At 36.4% G+C, this 23,713-nt stretch overlaps 1 protein-coding gene across 10 annotated transcripts in view; it reads left to right on the top strand.

Moving 5' to 3' along the window:
- Positions 1-23,713, top strand: part of PDE4D (phosphodiesterase 4D) — a 1,590,976-nt gene that overhangs the window by 1,168,346 nt on the left and 398,917 nt on the right. Inside the window, exon 1 of one of the 10 annotated variants that reach the window (XM_050794372.1) lies at positions 7,403-8,301. The exons of the other annotated variants lie outside the window; for them this stretch is intronic. The gene's annotated coding sequence lies outside the window, so the exon portion shown is untranslated. Of the gene's footprint in view, positions 1-7,402; positions 8,302-23,713 lie in introns of those variants that run through there. 10 annotated transcript variants of the gene reach the window in all.

A 23,713-nucleotide genomic window follows, 5' to 3' on the forward strand; every position in this document is an offset into this window, starting at 1 on the left:
GGAAAGATAATTAAATAACAGTATGAGTCATATTATGATCTCAATAAATATTAGTTACCTTGTCTTCCTCTCAGAGTGACTTTCACCACCCTCTGTAACTCATCTAGCCTTATCTAATGGGAGGCCTTTTTTTTTTTTGGATGGCATGACTACATAATATCAAGCTATTTTTTATGTTATTTGCCCTGTCTTAAATATCTTCCCCTTACCTCCTTCTCATACAAGCCTTAAAGCTCTTCCATAGGTCTTTTACCTAATTGAACTCAACACTGATGTCTTCTCTTTGCTGTACATTTGTATGTCTAGACCAATCATTTTTCATATAATATGAAACTTTTGGATATAAAAATATTAACTTCTTAAAAGATAGTAACCCTGATTTGCTCTTTATACTTTAACTCCTTTTGTTTCTTTGTTTTTAAATCCACTGTGCAAAGCTGTTTATGCAACAGAAATTTAGTAAATATTCTGTGAACGTCTGAAACATCCATTCATCAATCCACTCACTCAAAAACATTACCATACACTTTGTCATGCATTGCTAGATGTTCAAGCATGAAAATCAAAAAATAGTGAAGAATAATTTATTGTAAATGTTATTTTTCAGGGAAGAGAACACTAGAAATAACTTCTTGAGAAATTGGTTTGGGAAAATAGTATATCCAAAATTAGAGAGCGCCATCTTGTGGGCAAGTGAGTATCTCACACAAATAATTTAAGTTGCAAAAATAGTAGAATTTCTTCTCCTTTTTTCTTACAATTCAAATCTCCTTTTTACTGTAAGTATTTGGATTGATACACAATTATACATATTTAGGATGTACATGTGATATTTTGATTCATGCATACAATGTGTAATGATCAAATCAGGGTATTTAAGGTTACCATCACCTCAAACAGTTATTATTTTTTACATTGGGAACACTTCAGCTCTTCCAGATATTTTGAAATATACAATAAATTATTGTTAGCTATAGTCACCTTTCTGTGTTATCAAACACTAGAACTTATTTCTTTTATCTAACTATATGCTCATACCCACTAACTAACCTCTCTTCATCCCACCTCTCTCTTCCCAGCCTCTGGTAACCATTGTTCTACTCTCTACCTCAAAGAGATCCTCTGTTTTAGCTCCCACATATGAATGACAACATGCCATATCTGTCTTTCTGTGCCTGGCTCATTTCACTTATTGTAATGACCTCCAGTTCTATCAAGGACACTTAGGTTGATTCCATATCTTGGCTATTGTGAATAGTGCTGCAATAAACATGGGGGTGCAGGTGTACTTTTAATATACTCATTGCCTTTCCTTTGAATAAATACCTAGTGGTGGGATTGCTGGATCATATGATAGTTTTATTTTTAGTTTTTTGAGAAACTCCCATACTGTTTTCCTTTGTGGCTGTACTAATATACATTCCCACCATCAGTGTATAGGAGTTCTCTTTTCTCAGCATCCTTCCTAGCATCAAATAAAATCTTTTAAAGAGGCTCTCTCTGTCCTAGCTGAAGAACAGAAAATATATATTAAAATTTTGTATAATTATAAACAATCCTTAGAAACTAATTGTATTATTTACAATTTACTTTTAAATTTCTTGAATATCTAAAAATGAAGGCTCAGCAAATAAATTACTAAATATCATAAACATGACTTATACTTTTCAGAAGAAAGCTTATAAAACTGTTAATGAAAAAGGAGACAGAATTCTTAGAGATTATCTCTTTAAGGGATCTATCACTTTTTGGGTATCTCAGGGTGCTTTGAAAATTTGATTAAATCAAATCTCTCTTGAAAAATGTAAACATACACACAATTTTTCAGTTTTAATTTTTCAATTTTTCAATTTTTTAGTTTCAGGGGCTTCACCAACTCCCCTGTGGTTGACTCATGAACCCATTCATGAACTTCATATTTTAAATACTTACATTTTACATAATACACAATTAAAGTCTAGAAGATTTGGGGGTAAAAACTAAAATTTGATTCTATTATCTCTTCATCCCCAAAACCTCATGCTCACACAATTTTATAAGATAGATATAGATAGATCAAATCATGATTAAATGTATTTGCTACATTGTTTGAGTTCCTAAGCTAAATCTTAAAACTTATAGTTTCTAGGCTATTAATGTTCCTTACATCAACAAAAATAAAAATTTAATATTAGGTTCATGTCATTCATGGTATATCTGTCACAAATACCCTTGATGCCCATTCTATCCAAAATAAAAGATATGTTATGGATTTCCTTCTTTTTCAGGGCTGGGTAGAATTCCAGTGTGTGACTGTGTTTGTGTGTGTGTGTGTGTGTGTGTGTGTGTGTGTGTGTGTGTACCACATTTTCTTTATCCATTCATTGTTGATGAACACTTAGGTTGATTCCGTATCTTTGCTATTTTAAATAATGCTATCATGAACATGGGAGTGCAAATATCTTTTTGACACACTGATTTCATTTTCTTTGGATATATACCTAGTAGTGAGATTGCTGGATAATATGGTAGTACTATTTTTAGGTTTTAAAGAACCTCGATGCTGTTTGCCATAATGGCTATGCTAATATACATTCCCACCAACAGTGTAAATGTCTTCTGTTTTCTCCACATCCTTGCCATCTTTCATCTTTTTTGTACTAACCATTCTAACAGGTATGAGGTGATATCTCATTGTGGTTTTAGTTTGCATTTCCCTGATTATTAAGTGATGTTGAACATTTTTTCATATACCTGTTGGCCATTGGTATGGCTTCATTGGAGAAATGTCTGTTTAGATCCTTTTCTTGTTTTTTAATTAAGTTATTTGTTTTCATACTGTTGACCTTTTTGAGTTCCTTATATATTTTGGAAATCCTGTCATTTGGGATCACATGGATGAATCCGGTTGATGTTACGTTAAGTGAAATAAACACCACATGATCTCATTTAAATGTGAAAGCAAAAAGGTCAAACTCATAGAAACAGAATAAAATGGTTGTTACCAGGGCTGGTGGGTGGGGGCTGAAGATTGGGGCAATGTTGGTCAAAGGACACAAAATTTCAGTTAAACAGGAGGAATAAGTTCCAGAGATCTGTTGTACATCAGGGTGACTATAGTTAATAACAACACATTGCATACTTGAAAATAGCTAAAAGAATAGGTTTTAAGTGTTCTTGCCACAAAAAAAAAAGATAAGTTTGTGAGGTAATGCATAGATTAATTAGCTTGATTTGGCCACTTCACAATATATACATCTATCAAAATAACATGTTTTACATCATAAATATATAAATTTTTATTTGTCAATTTTTAAACATATATATACATTTTAGAATTATGGCTTAGCCTTGGGTTAATGAAGTTGTGACAGCATGAGGTTTATAAAACTGAACAAAGAATCCCGAACCATACCCACCCTAGCTATGGAAATACAATGGAAATACAAATAAATACTGTTAGTTTTCTGTTTCCTCTTTCTTTCTCATTGAGAAATCGTGTCCCTTCATAAAAACCATTTCTCCTTGTCAGATCATTGGAGCTCTTTTTTCTCCATTATTATTTATAATATTTTATGTTTTATTCATCTCTTGCTAGTATGAACCTTAGTAATCTAGGTTAGTATTTCCCAAAGTAGGTTTTGTGGAATGCTAATATCAACAGGTACTACATGCAAAATGGTCGCATGGTCAAATAAGCTGAGCTTCATAAAATTAAACTGATATATTACTGGAAGCTAAATAAATATTGTAAATCTCCAGGAAAGAGATACATATGCGAAATATTCCAAACTTTATTAAACATGTAATTTTTTGTTTGTTTACAGAGTATCTAATGGGGTTGGGTGCTCCCCAGAGAACATTATGGCACGTGCTGAACTAGAGATAAAAAAAGATAGATTTATACATACGTGCAGATTGCTTGGACAAGTTTCAGCAGGATGGTGAGAAATTGATTTCTAGAGTAGAATATTCTGGGAAATGCATTTTTTTTATGTTAAATGATCCTAATTCAAATATTATGATTAATTTTAAGTTAGCAGGCAATTTGATGTGATGGAGAAAGCACTCACCTGAAACAGAGTTAACGTGTTTTATTCCTTGGTACAGTCATGCTGGTTTTTAAGTGATTAGCAATTCATTTTACCTCTCCAGCTAAGGTAAAGGAATTCTTGTAGGAGTAATAGAAGCCCTGTCATTTATATAAAAATTAGATTAAGATGCTTTGTGCAGCAATTCCCATGGCATATTTCTTTTTGTCTTTTCTCTTTCTCTTCGTTTCCCTCCCTCCCTCCTTTCTTCCCTTCCTCCTGCCCTGCCCTTCTTTTCTTTTTCTTTCTTTCTTTCTTGACAAGGTCCTACTTCGTCCCCCAGGCTGGAGTACCTGGGCTCAAGGTATCCTCCCACCTCAGCCTCCCAGAAATCCTGGGATTGCAGACATGAGCCATCATGCCCAGCCCCAAGTCATATTCTAAAACATGGCTTACTCTGATATTAACTGCCATCTACAGGGGAATGGCCTACTTACTCTGCAAATGCTCTCTACCTTCTAAAATAGTCACATTCCAGTTAGTATATTTAAAGCTCTTAGAAGTCACGTAATAAAAAATATTTTCTTTAAGATTTTGAAGTCAATATTTATAAATTATTTGACTCTCTAGTCTTTTTCTTATTTTTATTATTCAACTGGACTTTTACCATCTCAAAAACTAGTATTCAATGTACCAGTTTGGAAAATGTTCTTATGCCTTTTCTACTTTTGATAGATAAAATTGTTTTTAATTCATGCTAACAGATGAACAAATAATCTTTAAAAATGGACTCCTAATTAATTGTGAATTGTGAATTAGTAGTGAATTGATCACATGTTCATATTATCTGTAATTAAATAGAGGAATTTAAAAGAAGAGGTGTGAGAATGGGAGAGAAGCCTGCCTCCCTGCATCCTATCTAAGGCTCCTGTTTCTACCCACGGCCCCTACCACAGAAACACCCAAGATTTATTTTCTGGAGAAATGTTCTCAGAAAGGGTCAGGATTCTGAGAGAGAAGATGTAGCACCCTGCAGGGAAGAGGTGTGGGGCTGAAACAAGGAATGAAGAGAATGTCTGTGTTGCAGGTCTGGTTCTCTGAGAGACTCTGAGATAGAGATTGGGATGCAGAGTGTTTATGGGGAAATGCTCTCAGTGTGAGTACCACCGGAAGAAGAGTAGGAATAGGGTTAAAGGCTCAGTGGAGGCCTCTTCTGGCTCAGTTGGGGTTTCTGAAACTTAGGGGAAGAGGTTAGGACTCTATACTACCTCCTTCCCGTTTATCGAATAGCCATTGTTTGCAGGCTTGTATACATGGGTAAGATTTTGAAGTCAATATTCAAAAGGCCTCAGTGGAGGCCTCTTCTGGCTCAGTTGGGGTTTCTGAAACTTAGGGGAAGAGGTTAGGACTCTATACTACCTCCCTCCCGTTTATCGAATAGCCATTGTTTGCAGGTTTGTATACATGGGTATAATCTTGGGCAGGAGCAGTATACCCTCTACTGGAGAAACACATGCTGAGGGGAATCTGGGCAGTGCATTTTAACATCCAGAATAGCATCATGAATGCGGAAACCTCATCTCCTCCCCCACCCTCTACCTAAAATGAAAGTAATCAGATTAATGATAAATTACCTAAAAGAATAGATGCTGGAAAACAATAGAGTAATGGCTTCAGTATTTTGAAGGAATTTAAACTTCAACATAGACTCCTTTAGCAAGTCAAACTATGAACTAGTATAAAGACAGAATAAAGTCATCTTTAGCGATGCAAGATCTGAAAGATGTAAAATATTAAAACTATTCACTTCGTTTGCCACTTGAGCTTCTATAAAATGTGACCCACAAAAAGCAGGAAGCTATCAAAAAGGAAATCATGAGATCCAATAACTAACACAGGAGACAGCAGAGAGAATGCTTAGGTTGTCAGATTTCTAGCGGGCCTAGAAAGCAACTAGCCAATAAGTACAGATTGAGGCAAGAGTATAGGATGTTGAGGAGGAGGCCTGAAAAGAGAAAATGAAATTGATAGATTATCCAATTTGCTAGAGCATCTGAGGGGGTGGCAGATATGAGTACCATTTGGAAAAGAACCAAAGCAATTATTAACTACAAGCAAAACAGAAGTTGAGCCATAAAGCAAATATGTCTGTGTTACATACATAGTAAATAAGATTTTTATGTAGTAAAAATATGTAAACAGTGATAGTTAATTTACCTAAAAATTATGATGTAACTAGGTGATAAAAGGGAAAGGGAGATCAGTATAGGATAATTAAATCTTTATTATGACAAGAAATGAATAGATAATGGCTAAAAAAATTGAAAATCAAGAAATAAAAACAGTATAAGCATATTACATAGAATTACAAAATGACTTGAGAAAGGGCATTCAGCATGAATATATATAGTATAGTTTTGCAGACTGTTTTTTAAATAAGGCTTTCAGTATAATTTTAAAATTATATGTGCACAATTTCTCTATTTATCCTGATGGGTGAGTTAAATTGCCCTGACAACTTCTAAATCTTGTAACAACAAAGGTAATAGTGATTGTTGTTTCTCATACTACATGTCATCCACAGGGAGCTCTGCTGCACAGCCTCCTCACTCTGGTACAGAAACTGACAGGGTTACCATCATGGACTTTGCTGATCCTTCTGGCAGAAGGAGAAAGGGGAAGAGGTGGAGAGTCTCACACCAGCAAATCAATGCTTGGCCACTGATTGGCCAGAATCAGTCACGTGGCTCCATTCAACCACAAGACAGTTATTAAATACATCTACATGTGTCCTGAGGGTGGAGAGCTAGAAAGATAGAGCCAGCAGCTCTAATGGTTGCCTCAATTTCTCTTATGATAATTGTTAAGTAAAAATAAAATAGGGCTTGGCGCAGTGACTCACACCTATAATCCTAGCACTTTGGGAGGCCCAGGTGGGAAGATTGCTTGAGTCCAGGAGTTCATGACCAGCCTGGGTAACATGGCAAGATACCGTCTCCTCAAAATATAAAAAAATTAAAAAAAAAAAAAAAAAGTAGCAAGGCATGGTGGCACGGGCCTGTAGTCTCAGCTCCTTGGAAGGCTGAGGCAGGAGAATCACTTGAGTCCAGGAAGTTGAGACTGCAGTGAGCCGTGTTTGCACCACTGCATTTCAGTCTGGGTGACAGAGGGAGACCCTATCTCAAAACAAATACAAAAACAAAAATGGTTTACTTCTAGTTAAAAATTTTATTAAAAATTAAAAATTCCTATGGATAATAAGCATGTAAATATTTGTGTGATAAATATGTATGTATATTAGTAAAATATGTATATAAACAAATATACATATGGATTTTATATATATATACACTTTATATTTTTATATTTTTTCATATATGTATTATTGAGTCCTTAAACAAATGTTTTTTGAATAACTTCTATTTACCAGGCATTGTTCCAGGTTCTGGGTATTCAATAGTGAACAAAACAGACACCCCTCTTTCTGTGTAGCTTATATGGAGTGGTAGGGACAGAGAGACTCAGTAAGCATAGTAAATAAATACATTGTGTAGCGTATTATAAGGCTATCAGTGCTGGAGAACAAATGGTGCAATAGCAGGGGAGTTCAAAGTAGAGGCTGAGAATATGGTTGGAATTTGCAATAGGGAAATAGAAGGGGTCCTTTGAGACAAGAATTGACCGGGAGTGGGGATATATTCATGGGCAGAATGGGCAGGGAATGTAAATATCCTGAGACTGGAGCAGGCTTGCTATTTTCCAGGAATAGCTGGAAGGCTAGTGAGGCTGCAGTGAGGTCGTGAAGGGAACATAATAGGGGGCATCATGTGAATATATGGGATGCAGAGACCATGCTGAAGACTGCCATACTCTCAGTTAATTGATTGAACTCTGAGTGAAACACTTGAATTCACACTGGGAAATAAATTGCCCAGCATCTAGAAGATGATTAATATTTCATATAAACCAACTTGGTCACACTATGAAGATGGAAATGTAAAACTTACTACTTTTCTAGCCATTATTAATTGCTTAAAGCTCTTCCATGTTTTATATACTGCACTAAGCATCTATGTTTCAGCAAAGTATTGGCGTAAAATAAAGCTTACAGGATGGCACGAAGGCAATATTTTTTGAGTTTCTACAGCATGCCACAAAATGACTTCAATGCTTACAATAACTCAATTACATAAATATAATGTCCCCATTTTATAGGCGAAAATACTGAGGCTCAACAGGCGTAAAATGACTTGAGTTACCAGGCTACAGTAGAACTAGGATTTAAACCCAGGTCAGTCTGACCCCAAAACCTTTTCTTTTTTCCTTGTTTGGATTTAGTGCCCCCAAAAATGTCTTGTAATGCAGATTTCCTGGGTCCAGGGAATTATTTAAGTTTTTGTTCTAAAAACTTTCTTATGAAGCAGACTACATATGGAAAATGACCCTATGCACAGTGAGATTTGGCCTTTAGAGAATGTCACTGCCAGCCCTGTTGGTATCTATAAGAACCAATAAGCATTATTTACAGAGAATGATATACACAGTGATAATTAAGAAATAACTATATTTATGATGACAGTTTTGCCTAATTTACTAGAAAAAAATCCTCTGATTTGAGATTTATTGTTCTTTTCTTTTGCAGGTAAGTTTGGAATTTTTTTGCTTATGGAATAGAGGTATGATATCACTTTTTTCTGAATTTTATTTTAATTGCTTTTAACATTGAGCACCTTTAATAAGTAATATGTTTCAGCACCCATTCAGTTGTTGTTGTTGTATATATTTGGAAAGTAACATTGTGGGTTTGCATTATTTGATTCAGAAATTTGACATATGTGATTCCATATGGTAAATCTATGCAGTGTTTGTATTTGGGTTTGTGTTTAAATGATTTCTGTGTCAAATACAGAGAAGAGGATTGTAGTGGGGGGTTGGTGTCAGGGAAATGGGGGACTATAAAGAACAGAGTAAAGAATATTCATGTAATGAAAGATTGAAAGGCTGAGAAGGGCAGCTCCAGGCATGTAATCTACAATGGCCATGAATGTATGTCACGAGAAAAAGATGTCTTTTCATGAACAAAATAATCAACCAAAAACTGTTTTCATTCACTTTTCTAAGCCCCTAGTTTTTCGTTTTCTCCTATCATTGTACAAAATTTCTGGCCAGGCTATTGCTGATGTGTACCTTTGAAGAAAAGAATGGCTGTAACTATTCTGAAACAGAAGTCACATATTAAGTTAGAAAGTGATAAAATAGATCCATTTCCTGGAAACCATATTTAAAAAAAGCTCTTATGAACTATACGTCAACTATTTCAGATAAGGAGTAAGATGTTTCAATAAAGCTTCCAGATACACAAAAGAGAGGATAAAATATTAGAGGGACTTAGAAAGACGTGGTATTTGCACTGAGGAAAGAAGGTATCCTGTAAGTTGACCACACAGGACCGTGGCTTTATTATTGCGTACTGTGCTTTCGTTAGTATATAAAAGAGGTGATTGTGTGAGATTTAAATCAAGCATGGACTTAAACTAAATTCCATATTAATTATAAATGGTATGTTTACTTTATTTGAGAAAGATCATATATGTTTCTCAAAATAATTGCAAATATTATTATTAATTGTGTAAAAATAGGAATGAGGATACTGATTATCTAAGTTCTAGCTAAGAGATGAGGTAGCAAAGGAGGAAAAAGTTCTTCAGTTCCTGGTCTTGATGAGTAAAGAGCTTTGATCTCATTATATTCTCTCCAATATAATCATATTAATGTCAAAGTCATCAGAACGGAGTTGATATTATCATGCTAAGTAAATATTACAAAAATAAAAAACAACGAATGGTTTCACTAAAACTACAAAGTTTGTACCTGGACCACAAAGCTAATGGACTGGCCCACAAAGGTCTTTGTTTTAACTAGTATTCCGGGGGTCGATGGAAAGGGAGTGGAATTAAAGGACATTGTAAAATGTCATGGTATCCAATCTAATTATCAGAGCTCTAGCTCCAGGGTCAGCAAACTTTTTCTGTGACCAGCCAGATAGTAAGTATTTTAGCCTTTTGGGACCATAAGAACTCTGAAGTAACTACCTAACTCTGCTGTTGCAGAGCAAATGCAGTTATCCATAGACAATCTGTAATGAATGAGCATGATACGTTCTAATAAACTTTCTTTACAAAAAGAAAAAAAGTAGTGGGCAGGATTTGCCCTGTGGTCATTTTCCAACCCCTACTCTAGCTCCCTTTGAAATTAAAAAAAAATAAGTAAACCTTAAAAATTTTGGAACAAGATGTATGTTGGTCCCCTTCAGATACAGATAAACACTTGGTCTAAGAATGAAATGGTGTTCAACTGGAGTTTAGAAGCAAGATATGAACTTCTCAAAAGCTTTGATGAATTTAAACACTAGAGGGCACACAAGGACATTTTTAAGTCAAGGACCTCTTGAAAACAGAACACTACAATTATGAGAAACTGCCTGAAGTAGAGCAATGTGACCTCGATGTGCATAATTTGTTTGAAATGTCAGCCTGTAGCTCTTGTGACCTCACTGACCACAAAAACTTGAAGTGGTTGACCAACATCATGTTGCTGTAATAATAGCCACATGGCTTTCTTCTTTTTTTCCTACTTCTTTCTCTCTCTTTTTTTTTTTTTTTTAATTGCTTTTGGCCTTTTCATAAAATATGGCCAAAATTGAGTATTTATATGATGGGATATTTTTCGTCTTTTAATAATTTTTTGTTTGTTTGTTTGTTTTGTTTTTGAGATGGAGTCTCACTCTGTCGCCCAGGTTAGACTGCAGTGGCACGATCTTGGCTCACTGCCAGCTCCACCACCCGGGGTTCATGCCATTCTCCAGCCTCAGCCTCCCGAGTAGCTGGGACTACAGGTGCCTGCCACCACGCCCGGCTAATTTTTTGTATTTTTAGTAGAGACAGGGTTTCACCATGTTAGCCAGGATGGTCTCGATCTTTGACCTTGTGATCTGCCCGCCTTGGCCTCCCAAAGTGCTGGGATTACAGACGTGAGCCACCGCGCCCGGACTCTTTTAATAATTTTTAATTGCCTTAGATTCTGACTAATTTTCATGTGGTGAGTCTTCTTTGTAGTAAATAAGTTATTTTGAATTATGTTGTGTCAATCTTTTACAAAATCATAATAAAATGCATATGATTTATGCATATAATAATGCATATTGACAGATGTCATCTGTTACATTGATTTTTGAACTAATTTGAAAGTTTTATTTCAGAAAAATGCTTAAAAATTAGCAGAAGCTTGAAGCCTCAAAATTACTCCTACTCTTTAACACATGGACACAAAGATGGTAAGAGTAGACACTGAGGACTCCAAAAGCGGGGAGGGGAAAGGGGAATAAGGGATGAAATACTAACTACTGGGTACAATGCTCACTACCAGGGTAATAGGATCAGCACCGCCCCAAACCTCAGCATCACACAATATGCCCATGTAACAAACCTGCACGTGTAGCCCCTAAATCTAAAAAAAACATTGGTATTTTTAAAATTCTACCCTTTAGTAATTCTGCTTGTAGATATTTGGATTATGGAAGTAATTTGGGATATTAAAATATTTATGTTCAAAGATATTCACCATAAAAATGCCTATAATATTGAGAACCTAGGTATATTTTACATATTTCACATAAACTAATGTTTAAATAAATTTTGATATTAGACCCAGCCAATAGAATCTTCTCAACCATTAAAAATGTTTTCAAATGACATCAAATGATAGAGAAAATGGCTTATAGTAAACCATGAATGCAAAGCAGAATCCAAAAATTATATATATCAAATCTCAATTGAATGTTAAAATTAGATGCAGAAATATATGTATATACATATACAAATAAAGAAAATGAGCCAGATTTACAAGTTGCCTCTGGGTATAGGTGATTTTTTTTTAAATTTACTTTTCTGAATCTTCCAAATTTCTGTCATGAATATTTATCATTCGTATGGTCATAAAAAATAAATATTATTCAAACAGAAAACCATTTTTGCATTCTGACAGCACTTTTTTTGGTGTGATTCTTAGATCAGTGGTGCTAAAAGTCAGAAGGTTATAAGGAAATTACTTATGTATCAGACAATCAATTTAAATGAACTATTGATTGTTAGGCAGACACATCATTAGAGTCACTTTTTTAGCCCTGGGATGGGATGATTTTTCTCAGGTTTGGGTGTTGTGGCTTAGTTGCCATGCACTAGGCAGTGAAGACCAGGAAGGAAACAAGGGCCTGCTAGAGAGGCCTGAAGTGCTGATATTGAACACAGACTTCCCTATAAGCTGCCTGGACTGTGGTAAAGCAGGACACATCTCACACACACACAAACACACACATGGACACACACACTCATGCTCCTCTATCCTTTTTCTCTTCCAAATCTGCTTTCTGCCCTTGCCTTTCCCTATAAATGGGTGTGTGTGGAGAGGAGGTGGAGAGACAGCAGGGGTCTGAAAGATGCTAACTTGGACTTTGTCCTGAGCAAAGAATTCCTTAAGAATGACCTGGTATAAAAACTTTGAAGAAATCTCATAAATAATATGGGCAAAAATGTGACAGCCATGTGGCACAATGCAAAATCTTGTCACTAGTTTCAGCCCAGCATTTCCTCATGATTGTTTTCAGTAGCATGAATTATCCTCTAAAAATGTTGGGTTTTATTCCTTTTTCATTTTGCACAAACGTACCTAAAAGGGTGAACATAGTATAAGCAAATACACAATGTAGGAACTATGAGGAATAATTTTTTCTTAATTCACTATGTATTTTTCTAACAGTTTTCTTTCTTAGAGCTTTTAATCCTTAGAACGTAGGAGACAGAGGACTGTATACTTGTATTTACTTTTCTTTCTTTTTTTATTCTGAGTTCTCTTTTTTAACATTTAAGTTCAGGGGTGCATGTGCAGGTTTGTTATATAGGTAAACTTGAGTCACAGGGGCTTGCTGTACACACTATTTTGTCACCCAAGTATTAAGCCTAGTACCCATTAGTTAGTTTTCCTCCCACTTTCTGCCCTCTGGTAGGCCCTAGTGTGTGTCATTCTCCACTTTGTGTCCATGTGTTCACATCATTTAGCTCCCACTAATAAGTGAGAATATATGGTATTTGGTTTTCTGTTCCTGCATTAGTTTGCTAAAGATAATGGCCCCCAGCTCTATCCATTTTCCTGCAAAGGACATGATCTCATTCTTTTTTATGGCTGCAGAGTATTCCATGGTGTATATGCACCACATTTTTTTTTATCCAGTCTATCATTGAGGAGTATGTAGGTTAACTCTATGTCTTTGCTATCATGAATAGTGCTACAATGATCATACACATGCCTATGTCATTATAATAGAACAATTTCTATTCCTTTGGGTATACACCCAGTAATGGGATTGCTGGATCAAATGGTATTTCTTTTTTAGGTCTTTGAGGAATTGCCACACTGTCTTCTACAATGGTTGAACTAATTTACACTCCCACCAACAGTGTATAAGTGTTCTTTCTTCATAATCTCACCAGCGTCTGTTATTTTTTGACTTTTTGACACTGGCCATTCTGACTGGTGTGAGATGGTATTTCATTGTGGTTTTTATTTGCATTTCTTTAATGATCAGTGATGTTGAGAACTTTTTCATATGATTGTTGGCTGCATGTATGTCTTCTTTTGAAAAGTGCCTGTTCATGTTATTTCCCCACTTTTTAATAGGGTTGTTTTTTTCTTGTAAATTTGTTTAAGTTCCTTATAGACGCTGGATATTAGACCTTTGTTGAATAAATAGTTTGCAAAAATTTTCTCCCATTTTATAGGCTCTCTCTGTTGATAGCTTCCTTTCCTGTGCAAGAGCTCTTTGGTTTAATTAGATCCCATTTGTCGATTTTCTTTTTTGCAATTGCTTTTGGTGTCTTTGTCATGACATCTTTTTTTGTTTTGTTTTTTTTGAGACAGAGTCTTGCTCTGTCACCCAGGCTGGAGTGCAGTGGCACGATCTTAGCTCACTGCAACCTCTGCCTCCAGGGTTCATGCCATTGTCCTGCCTCAGCCTCCCAAGTAGCTGGGATTACAGGTGCCTGCCACCACGCTCAGCTAATTTTTTGTATTTTTAGTAGAGAGGGGGTTTCACTGTGTTAGCCAGGATATTCTCGATCTCCTGACCTCGTGATCTGCCTGCCTCAGTCTCCCAAAGTGCTAGGATTACAGGCATGAGCCGCCGCACCCGGCCTGCCGTGACATCTTTACCTGTTTCTGTGTCCAAGATGGTATTGCCTAGGTTGTCTTCCAGGGTTTTTAAACTTTGAGATTTACATTTAACTATTTGATACATGTTAAGTTTTGTATATGGTATAAAGAAGGGGTCCAATCTTCTGCATATAGTTAGCCAGCTATCCCAGTGTCATTTATGGAATAGGGAATCCTTTCCCCAGTGCTTGCTTTTGTTAGGTTTGTCAAAAATCAGATAGTTGTAGGTATATGGTCTTATTCCAAGGTTCTCTATCCTGTTGCGTTTGTCTATGTGTCTGTTTTTGTACTAGTACCGTGCCGTTTTGGTTACTGTGGCCCTGTAGTATAGTTTGAAGTTGGGTAGCATGATGCTTGTAGCTTTGTTGTTTTTGCTGAAGATTGCCTTAGCTATTCAGGCTCTTTTTTGGTTCCATATGAATTTTAAAATAGTTTTTTCTCGTTCTGTGAAGAATCTCAATGGTAATTTAACAAAAATAGCACTGAATCTATAAATTGCTTTGGGCAGTATGGCCATTTTAACAATATTGATTCTTTCTGTCCATGATCATGGAATGTTTTTCTATTTTTTTTAATGTCATCTCTCATTTGTTCGAGCAGTGTTATATAGTTCTCCTTGTAGAGATTTTTCACCTCTCTGGTTAGCTGTATTCTTAGGTATTTTACTCTTTTTCTGGTGATTGTGAATGGGATTGCGTTCCTGATTTGGTTCTCAGCTTGACTGTTGCTGGTGTATAGGAATGCTAGTTATTTTCACACTAATTTCATATCCTGAAACTTTGCTGAAGTTGTTTATCACTTTAAGAAACTTTTGGGCTGAGACTATGTGGTTTTCTAGATATAGGATTGTGTAATCTGCAAACTAGGATATTTTGACTTCCATTCTTCCTGTTTGAATGCCTTTATTTCCTTCTCTTACCTAACTTCCCTGGCCAGGACTTCCAAAATGATGAATAGGAGTGGTGAGAGAGGTCATCCTTGTCTTGTGCCCATTTTCAGCGGTAATGCTTCCAGCTTTTTCCCATTCAGTATGATGTTGACTGTGGGTATGTCATTGATGGCTCTTATTATTTTGAGTGATGTTCCTTCAATGCCTAGTTTATTGAAAGTTTTTAACATGAAGCAATATTGAATTTTATCAAGGTCTTTTTCCGCATCTTTTGAGATAATTGTGGGTTTTGTGTCTTTAGTTAGTTCTGTTTATGTGATGAATAACATTTATTGATTTGTATATGTTGAACCAATATTGCATCTCAGGGAAGAAGCCTACTTGATTGTGGTGGATAAGCTTTTTGATGTGATGCTGGATTTGGTTTGCCAGTATTTTATTAAGGATTTTTACATCAATGTTCATCAAGAATATTGGCCTAATTTTTAAATTTTTGTTGTATTTCTACCAGTATTTGCCTCAGGAAGATGCTGGCCTTGTAGAATGAGTTAGGCAGGAGTCCATCCTTCTCAGTTTTGGGGAATAGTTTCAGCAGGAATGGTACCAGCTCTTCTTTGTACATCTGGTAGAATTCGGATGTGAATCTGTCTGGTCCTGGGATTTTTTTGGTTGGTAAGCTATTTATTATTGACTCAATTTCAGTGCTTTTTATTAGTCTGTTCAGAGATTCAGTTTCTTCCTGATTCAGTCTTGGGAGAGTATATGTGTCCAGGAATTTATCCATTTCTTCTAGCGATTCTAGTTTATGTGCATAAAGGCGTTCATAATATTCTCTGATGGTTGTTTGTATTTCTGTGGGGTCAATAGTAATATCCCCCTTATCATTTCTGATTGTGTTTATCTGAATCTTCTCTCTTTTCTTCTTTATTAGTCTAGCTAGTGGTCTATGTAGTTTATTAATTAAAAAAAAGAAAAAAGAAAAAAAACAGCTCCTGGATTCACTCATCTTTTGAATGGTTTTCTGTGTCTCAATATTCTTCACTTCAGCTCTGATTTTGGTTATTTCTTGTCTTCTGCTGGCTTTGGAATTTGTTTGCTCTTGGTTCTCTAGTTCTTTTAGTTGTGATGTTAGGTTGTTGACTTTAGATCTTTCTAACTTTTTGATTTGGGCATTTAGTGCTATAAATGTGTGTCCTAACACTGCCTTAGCTGTTTTCCAGAGGTTCTGGTGTGTTGTATCTTTGTTCTCATTTGTTTCAAAAAACTTACTGATTTCTGCTTTTATTTCCTTATTTACCCGAAAGGCATTCAGGAGTTCAGGAGGAAAGGCATTCAATTTCCATGTGATTGCATGGTTTTAAGTTAAATTCTTAGCCTTGGCTTCTAATTCGATTGCACTCTGGTCCAAGAGATTGTTTGTTATTATTTCAGTTCTTTTGCATTTGCTGAGTAGTGTTTTACTTCTGATGATGTGATCAATTTTAGAGTATGTGGTTGTGGCAATGAGAAGAATGTATATTCTGTTGTTTTTGGGTGGAGACTTCTGTAGATATCTATCAGGTCCCGTTGATCCAGTGCTGAGTTCAGGTCCTGAATATCTTAATTTCCTGTCTTGATGATCTGATATTTTCGGTGATGTTAAAGCCTCCTGCTATTATTGTGTGGGAGTGTAGGTCTCTTTGAAGGTCTCTAAGAACTTGCTTTATGAATCTGAGTGCTTCTGTCTGTTGGGTGCATATATATTTAGGATAATTAGATCTTCTTATTGAATTGAACCCTTTACCATGATGTAATGCCCTTCTTTGTCTTTTTTATCTTTGTTGGTTTAAAGTCTTTTTTGTCAGAAACTAGGATTGCAACCCCTGGTTTTTTCTGTTTTTCATTTGCTTGGTAGATTTTTCTCCATCCCTTTATTTTGAGCCTGTGTGTATCACTGCATGTGAGATGGGTCTCTTGAAGACAGCATACCGATGGGTCTCGGTTCTTTGTCCAGCTTGCCGCTCTGTGTCTTTTAATTGAAGCATTTAGTCAATTTACATTTAAGATTAATATTGTTATGTGTGAATTTGATTCTGTCATCATGATGTTAGCTGGTTATTTTGCAGACTTGTTTATATGGTTGTTTTATAGAGTCATTGGTCTGTACACTTCAGTGTGTTTTTGTAGTGGCTGGTAATGATCTTTCCTTTCTATATTTAGTGTTTCTTTCAGGAATTCTTGTAAGGCATGTCTGGTGGTAACACATTCCCTCAGTATTTGCTTGTCTGAACAGGATATTATTTCCCCTTCACTTATGATGCTTAGTTTGGCCAGATATGAAATTGTTGGTTGGAATTTTTTTTTTAAGAATGGTGAATATTGGCCCTCAATCTCTTCTGGCTTGTAGAGTTTCTGCTGAAAGGTCCACAGTTAGTCTGATGGGCTTCCCTTTGTAGGTGACCTTACCTTGCTAGATGCCTTTAACATGTTTTATTTGATTTCAACCTTGGATAATCTAATGATTGTATGTCTTGGGGATGACCTTCTTGTGAAGTATCTTACCGGGGTTTTCTTCATTTCCTGAATTTAAATGTTGGCCTCTATAACTAGGTTAGGGAAGTTCTCATGGATAACACTCTCAAATATGTTTTACAAGTTGGCTTTATTCTCCTCATGTATTTCAGGGACACCAGTGAGTCGTAGATTCAGTCTCTTTACATAATCTCGTATTTCTCAGTTTTGTTCGTTCCTTTTCATTCTGTTTTCTCTATTCTTGTCTGGCTGTCTTATTTTAGAGAGCCAGTCTTCAAACTCCAAGATTTCTGAGATTTTTTCCTCCACTTGGGCTATTCTATTATTAGTACTTATAATTGCATTATGAAATTCTAATGTTTTCAGCTCTATAAGGTTGGTGACATTCTTGTCTATGCTGGCTGTTTGTCTGTCAGTTCCTGCATTGTTTTATCATTATTTTTAGCTTGCTTCCATTGGGTTTCAACGTACTTCTGTACTTCAGTGATCTTCATTCCAGTCCATATTTTGATTTCTATTTCTGTCATTTCAGCCATCTCAACCTGGTTCAGAGCCTTGCTTTAGAAGGGATGCGGTTGTTTGGAGGAAGAAAAGGCACTCTGGCCTTTTTTGTTTTCAGGGTTCTTGTGCTGATTCTTTCCCATCTTTGTGCAGTTTTCTACCTTTAATTTTTGAGGTTGCTGACGTTTGAATTTTTTTTTCCTTTTATCCTATTTGATGACCTTGAGGGTTTGATTGTGGTATAAGGTGGATTCAGCTGGCTGGCTTCATTTCTGGAAGATTTTAGGGGTCCAACGCTCAGCTCCCAACTTCTGGACTGTGTGCACTAACTCTGGGGTACTTGTATGAGGCCCCAACTTTGTTCTCTCGCTCTTCAAGGTTTGGAATCCACTCAGCTGGGGGGTGCTGAGATGGGACAGCTGCAGTGAAGTGCTAGTGGGTGCAGGGCTGCCTGCCTCCCTGCAGATGTTCACCAGAGTGGCAGAGGCAATGCAGCTTAGAGAGGTGGGCAGGAGGCACTTGCTGGAGCCTGTGTGCACAGTCACACTGGAGGTGGTGTTGGCTGGGGGTGGGGTGGTGGCAGGCACAGGTCTGAAGGCCTTCTCTGTGCCCCACAAGCAGGAGTAATAGCTCAGGATCCACTGTTCTCTGTGCAGCCACATGTTTACTTTTCAAATAATTTGATAAACTGAGTGAAAATATTGAGTTGAGAGTAGATGATTTCATTCCACTATGCTTAGAACTTTAACTTCTACTTATACAATTTTTTCTTCATTTTAAAACTTTGAACCAAATTGGCTTGTAACATAAACTAATAGATTCAATTAGTTATTGGGAATTATTTTCAAAGATGTGTCCAACATTCTAGAATTTAAAGTTTATATCCTCAAATCGTAATTGCTTGTAAAGTTTACTGGTTTATTTCCTCAAATGATCATTGCTGGTTTATGTATATGAAATATTCTCAAACATATCAAGGTACAGATAAAGCTATGAGACACGTAACCTTCTTCTATTGTCCATTGGGTAGGTAGAGAAATGGATGACATGGTTTATTTAAGCTAATTACTAAAGGAAATAGAGAAGCCTTGAGTCCTTTCTGGAACAAAACAGAATTAAACATTCATTACATGAGGGAAGGCAGAATTTCAAACAAAATAATGAAATTTCCCTGGAGTCTATCTTCTAATAAGTTTGATGGATTCATTTAACATACATTTATTTCACTCCTACTGTGCTGGGCAGTCCCAGGGTTACACAGCCCCAGGAGGTTCAGAGTCTAGTAGAACATGAGCATATTCCACTCTTTTTCTTTATAACACTCCTTTAGAGAAAAGAAGACTGCAGTTTGCATTTTGCTATGGGTAGAAAACAAATTAGAGATGTAAAGAAACTTTGCTGAGCACTACAGATGCATTTGACGTGTTTATTCCTGTTGACTCATACCTATATCTCACCAGATAACCTATAGCATATTCATGCCCAAATTTATCTTTTTCTAATACTTTAGTTATAAAGTTGTCAGATAACCTGAAGAAGAATGGATATGAGCTTTTCACATCTATAGTAGGTTCACTTTCAATTCCAGAGAAATCATGGGCAGACCTTTTTTTCAGCTAAACAAGGTATGGTAGTTTAACATCCGCAGTAAGATCAAAAACCACCTTAACTGAGTATGAAAAATATTTGATGACACAGTAGTCTTCCAACTAAGTTGAAAAGATGCAAATAGTACATATATGCCAGTACATATGCCAGTGTCTTGAATATTGGGAAAAAGGAGGATTCAAGGTGGGAAAAGTTCATGACATTGTTTCTCTAACTCCAGTCTTTCCTGCTCAAGTCCTTGCAAGTAGAATCAAAATATCAATTGTTCTGAAATGAATTCTGCTTTTATTATTTCACTCCCTTGTTCAGAAACACTTGGTAACTTTTCACTTCTAAATGTAACAAAAGTCCCACTCCTAACATATCATTCAAGTTCCTTCACAGTCCAGTCTCAACCTTTCTTTCCTTTCTGTTCCTAACTACCATTGCTCATAACAGAGTGATCTACCCTCCCAGGGATGTTCGATCTTTTGGCTTCCCTGGGCCACATTGGAAGAATTGTCTTGGGCCACACATAAAATACACTAACACAACAGCTGATGAGCAAAAAAATAAATAAAAACAAAAAACAAAAAATCTCATATAATGTTTTAAGATAGTTTATGAATTTGTGTTGGGCCACATTCAAAGCCATCCTGGGCCATGTAGCCCACAGCCGTGGGTTGGACAAGCTTGCAGGTCCTAAACTCTGGTAATTTCACTACACCCTGGATATTCATACTTCTGGAGAGCAGAGGCTGTTTACACTTTTTATAGAGTAATATCAATCATAACATTGAAGTGTTTAATAAGTATCAATATTTATCTCATCTGGCTCTCAGAACAGTGAATTAATTCACTTAGCAAATAATATCAAACCGTTACCACTATCCAGCCCTATTCTAGTTGTTGGCCAAACAGCAGTGAATCAACATGTCTCTCCTCTGAAAGAATTTAATTTTTTTGTGGGGAGGATAGTACAAAATATATGAAATACATAAACACATTCAAAATGTGTGTCGTGATGGTTAGTTCTATGAAAAAAAAGTTAATGCAGAGTAAAGAAATAGTAATGGAAGTGTGATTTTAGATTAAAAAGTCAGAATGGGTATCCCTGTCTGTTAAACTGACATTTAAATCTTAACAAAAAGTGAATTATGCAGATTCTCAAAAGAAGAGTGTTTCAGGAAAAAGAAATAGCAAATACAAAGCTCCTTAGGAGGAGACACATTGTGTTTAAGGAACAGGAAGAAGATGAGTATTGTGGGAACCAAGTAAGCAAGAGAGAGAATAGAAAAGGAGTCCAGAAAGAGAGGAGAGGTCTTTTGAAAACCAAGGTACAGAGTTTGGATTTTATCCCAAATGGAGTGGGAAACCAGTAAAGGGTTTTGAGCAGAGAAATGGCATACATTTTCAAAGGATCACTGTGGGTGCTCTGTGAAGAATAGAGTTGCAGCAAGAGTAGAAGCAGGGAAAATGGTTATGAGGCCACTGCAGTAGCCTTGGAAGGAGACAATAGTGATGGCAGTGAAGATGGCGAGAAGTGATCAGATTTTGGCAATGTTTTGAAACCAGAGCTAACTGTGTTTGATGATGGATTTTTACATAGAGAGAGAGAAAAAGAGATGAGTCAAAGATGATTCAAGGGTTTTTGGCCTGAGCACATTGGAAATGTGTGTTTTTATTTATTGAGCTTGGGGAGTTCAAGGGAGGAGTAGGTTTAGTGGTGGGGTGGTTCTGTTTCAGCATCTTGAGTTTGATAGTCCTGTTTGTGGAAAATGCTTGGAGCAGTACCCCATTTACATCCACCCACTCTAGAGTTCTCCTGAGGCTATGGCAGACTCAGTCACTTTCCCAGTCTCAGGTACCTGGGGGCTTTCTGCAGTACAAAGAAGCCTGCTGAGACCATTTACAGGAGTTTTTAACATTCCCAGTGGCAACACTCTAACATTGAGGGTCCAGAGTTGGTGCTCATATACCCCGGGTTCCACATTCTCCAGTGGGACAGTCCTGAGGCATGTGTATATATGGTCCCTCAAAAGGTCCCTGGGGAGATTGGGCCCCATCTGCCCCTGCTTATTAATATGCATTCTATTAACTTTTCTTCCTTGGCTATCCCACTTCCCCGTCACCTAACTTTTGCTTCCTAGAATCGCCTTCCTGCCTCTTCTCCAAATAAACTGTCCACTCCAAAATTTTGCACAATCTCCCTGGAAAGAATTCAACCTGAGACTATTGAATATCCATATGTCAGTGTCCAAGAAGGAGATTGATATACTATTCTGAAAACCAGGCAAAATGTCAGGGATGGAGATACAGTTGGGAGGCGTTAGTCTTTTTCACAAACCTATTCAAAAGTCCATTGCACAAGAACTAGATATGTGTAGTTTTCTACACAGACTTGTTCTCATCCTTGTCTGCCTCATGTCATCTCCTCCACATGAATACAATGATACGCATCAATGAATGCTCTGAACTTTCAGCAAAGGCCACAGTAGAATTTCTAGATAGTAGTAGATTGAGAAGTGATGATAATTGATTGGAAGCCAAGGGATCTTGGGGACTTGTCTTGAATTTGCATTTACATAGAAAGCACATCGTTTTTATTTTTGATATGTTTATTTGTGGTGGGTTTGGAAAACCTTGTAGTGGTTATGGAGGGACACCCCAACCCATCCTTTGGTGTTGCCATTGCTTTTAAATTATGATATGTGCTAAGCCACACATTCTCATTTACCTAGCTCAGAGTTCTAAGCATGTTTTTCATGATGGTTTGAGTAGGAAAGTGAGTAGCAATGAATGAGCTCCTCAATAAATACATAGCACAGACACTGACTGTACTCACTTCCCAATCAATTGTTCAACTGAATGTGAGAAGTCATTTTCTCTCCTGTTTTGAGTCAGCATATCACATAAAGCACAACTCTTCCTGCATACATTGTACCATATTCCACAGTAATTTATTTTTTTGGGAGAAGTATCTAAAATTTGGTTTTTCCTGCTGAGCAGTTATCCAGATAATTGCAAATCAGTGGAATCATTTACATGAATAAAGATTTTTCTTCTAATTAACATGCTAAATCAAGCACACCAAATGTTTCTAATTCTCATATTACTCAAATGGTAATATTTTTGTCAGTGACTATCATATGAAATTTCAGGTGCCTAATGCATTTTCAAATGGCACTCATAAGCATACTAATGTTTTATAAATAAATGTCTCCATATTTTTAAGATGAATGTACAATTTTTGATTTTTAATATAGTCCCCAATTTTCAATTTTTCAATTTTCTTTTACCAATTGGAAAAACAGCATTCATCAGAGCAAAAGAGCAAGTTTCACAAGTCATGGGAACAAACATAGATGCTAATTTCCTATTTTAGGAAGTTCTTTTTAAAGCATTATCATTAAGAAGCACAACTCTGTGGAATATTTATGTGCACATTTAATAATAGAGAATTCGGATGTCAAGGCTGTGTGTTACTCATACCCATACATGCATCCTCAAAAAGCCTTGGAAGTTAATCCTCAGCTGATGAAAGCTAAGCAATTGCTCTGGAAGGATGCTTGAAGCTCTTGGCTCTTGGGGTGAAGGTACAGTCACAAAAACCTCTCTTCACAAGAGGGCGCTGTGCAAACATCTAGCTCCTCATAAAGGAAAATATCCTTGCAGACTGGCACGAAGTGGGTTTCTTTACATCTATTAAGAGCTCGGCTCTTCATAAAGGAAAATTTCCTTGCAAACTGGCACGAAGTGGATTTCTTTACATCTATTAAGAGCTCTGCTTCTTTCTCTCTCTTGCTTTTTCCTCGCCATTCCTCTTCTTACGCTCTGTAAGGCAGACTTCTTGTCTTCTCTAGTTGTGCTTCTGCAAACTGCATCATGCTGCTTCTATTAATGATTTGATTTTAAATAATACCATCATAGGTGTTAAATGATGTGTATGCCT

The sequence above is a fragment of the Macaca thibetana genome, chromosome 6 (genome assembly GCF_024542745.1).
Source record: "Macaca thibetana thibetana isolate TM-01 chromosome 6, ASM2454274v1, whole genome shotgun sequence".
NCBI classification, from domain to species: Eukaryota; Metazoa; Chordata; class Mammalia; order Primates; family Cercopithecidae; genus Macaca; species Macaca thibetana.